This window comes from Lygodium microphyllum, unplaced genomic scaffold, assembly GCF_053477565.2.
Source record: "Lygodium microphyllum isolate KBCC unplaced genomic scaffold, Lygodium_microphyllum_v1.1.10 scaffold_868, whole genome shotgun sequence".
Taxonomy (NCBI): Eukaryota; Viridiplantae; Streptophyta; class Polypodiopsida; order Schizaeales; family Lygodiaceae; genus Lygodium; species Lygodium microphyllum.
In genome coordinates this window covers 1-2684 of record NW_028230289.1, presented here as the reverse complement: position 1 = coordinate 2684, position 2684 = coordinate 1, and the positions used below count along the sequence as shown (strand labels likewise).

Below are 2684 nucleotides of genomic sequence, written 5' to 3'. Positions count from 1 at the left end.
GCAGAAAACACTTCCATGCAAATGGGTTTACAAGATGGTCACTTCTGGTTCCTCACCAAAGTACAAAGCAAGATTGGTTGTGAAGGGGTACAAGCAGGAACATGGAATTGACTTTGATGAGATCTTCTTCCATGTAGTCAAAATGACTACATTGAGAACCATTTTGGGCTTGGTTGCAGCTGAAGATATGGAGCTCATATAGATGGATGTAAAGATTGCATTTTTACATGGTGATCTGCATGAAGACATATATATGCAGTAACCTGAAGGGTTTGTGTAAAAAGGCAAAGAGAAGATGGTATGTAAACTCAAAAGGAGTTTGTATGGGTTGAAACAAGCACCAAGAGAATGGTATCATAAGTTTGATACATTCATGCAGTCTCAAGGTTTCCATAGAAGTCAAGTGGATCACTGCTTGTACACTAAGAAGGCAGCAGATGGCAACTTGATTATCTTGGTTCTGTATGTAGATGACATGCTGATTGTTGGCAGGGATACTCATGCCTGGGACTCACTGAAGCAAAGTCTTCATGGCAGCTTTGACATGAAGGATCTTGGTGATGCAAATCACATTCTTGGCATACGAATACTCAGAGATAGGTCGAAAGGATTGCTCTATCTATCTTAGTAGGAGTATATCTCCAAGGTCTTGTAGCGTTTCAATATGGAGGGGGGGAGGGGGGGGGGAGAAACAATTGGTGTTCCATTGCCTCCATATGTGAAACTCAGTGCCGAAGACAACCCTACATCTGATGCATGCAAAGACGAAGCACATATAGGTGAAGTACCACTTCATTAGAGATGTACTTGACAGCAAGAGCATTGAGCTTCTCAAAGTGCATACAGATGATAATCTTGCAGACCTTTTCACGAAGGGTCTTCCAGCAGAGCGGTTTGCTCATTGCCGACAGATGATGGGAGTTGGATAGATATATGTATTTCAACTTTGTAGATACCTAGACTTAGCTGATTCTTTTCTTCTCTTAAGGCACATTGCCTTTAGGTGGAAGGTTGTTGGGAATAAAGGCCCTCGTGCCTTTTAATGTGCTAGGGTGTGAACACACCCTTAGCACTTGTACTTACACATATATATCTATCTAAAAACCTGAAGTGGTACACTTGTCATTGTACGCAAAGATCATGCACACTCTCTACTCTGCTCTCTCTCACTCTTTGTCTCGTTGCTGCTAACGAACACTGACTGTCTCGATCTTCGTGCGCTCCATCACTACACTTTCAGTACATGAGCCCATAGCCTTGATACTGGATTGCATCCGTACTTCCTATTTCAAGCTTGTATAGGTCTCTTGCTAAGCATGATCAAATTTTGGGCCACTACCATCCATCTTGAGCACCCCTTCCTTGATCTTTTATTCTTCCTTTGCCTTTGTATTTGATTTCCAAAGAGCGATTTGGACAATGGCAGGAAACTTCATATTGTACAGTGGCTCTGCACCTGATGACTCCGCTGAAATTCATCATGGAGAGTCTCAAAGACATATATAGCATCATAGTTTTCTGTTTCTGCATGATTCAGATTATTGAATTGTCTCCTTTGGAGTCTTGGAACGATCCTATTTTTCATATACTATTATATTATTTTGGGTAGCCACATCTGACTGAAAATGAATTGCAATAGCAGTAAAACAGGCTGCATAATAAGGGGAATTTCACACAAGAGAAGAAGGGAGGACTGAAGGAGGAGAATCAAAGATAGGTACAGTTGCAGAAGTTCCTTTGCAGATTGCCTGGCCAATACATAGAGCTCCTTGAGGGTCTGTCCAGACCCAGCACACTACTCGAAACTATCCCTGTGAGGCCAAAGTCTAATTGCAGCAACACGGAAGGAACAGTGACCTGCTATTGCAGTCAACAGGGCAGCCCAGCATGGGCAGCAGGGCCAGAAACTGACAACCAGATTAGATAACAGCTTGCAAGAGCCAATATGAAGCTTCAGCAAATTTCAGCTGGTCCAGAAACTCTAGTAAACAGGTTCACCAGACAGATTCACCCATGATCACTTGTACACACATAGACACGAATGCGTGCCCACGCAAGGGCACGCATGTTTACAGGAATATGTATGTATATGCATGGATGCATGGATAGAATACTATGTGGTTGGATTTGGTTTTTCAATAAAATGTGTAGCTACAGTTTACTGAGTGATTCATATGTTGGCTGACAGGATATATTTGAGGCAAGATTAACTGACCAGTTTCACAGTGAAGTCAATATGCTAGCAGGAGTGGAGCATTTAAATCTTGTTAAGCTAATTGGATTTTTTGAAGGGGAAGATGAACGAATTTTGGTTCAAGAGTATGTGCCAAATGGGAATCTTCGTCAACATCTTGATCGTGGGTGATGCTTATGTTGCTGAATGTTGTCAGTTTGTATGATTTGTGTGATGTGCCTTATTTGAGTGGTTGCAGTATAAACACTCTAGTGTTATTTCTTGCAGGTGAGTTTGGAGTGGTCTTGGACTTGTTTACACGATTGGATATAGCTATTGATATTGCACATGCCCTTACATATCTTCATCTGTATTCAGGTTTACATGCTTTGTATTTTGATGATGTTAACTGCACATTTTTGTTTGATTTGATAATTTATGATTGTGAATAATTGATATGAATGCTTATGAACAGATTCTTAAGTCATCCTTCACTGTATTTTGAACCTTG

General features: G+C 41.1%; 1 pseudogene; it reads left to right on the top strand.

The window, feature by feature from the left end:
- The first annotated feature begins 715 nt into the window (after positions 1–715).
- LOC148007976 (calmodulin-binding receptor-like cytoplasmic kinase 2 pseudogene) lies at positions 716–2625 on the top strand (annotated as a pseudogene).
- Positions 2626–2684: the final 59 nt, after the last annotated feature.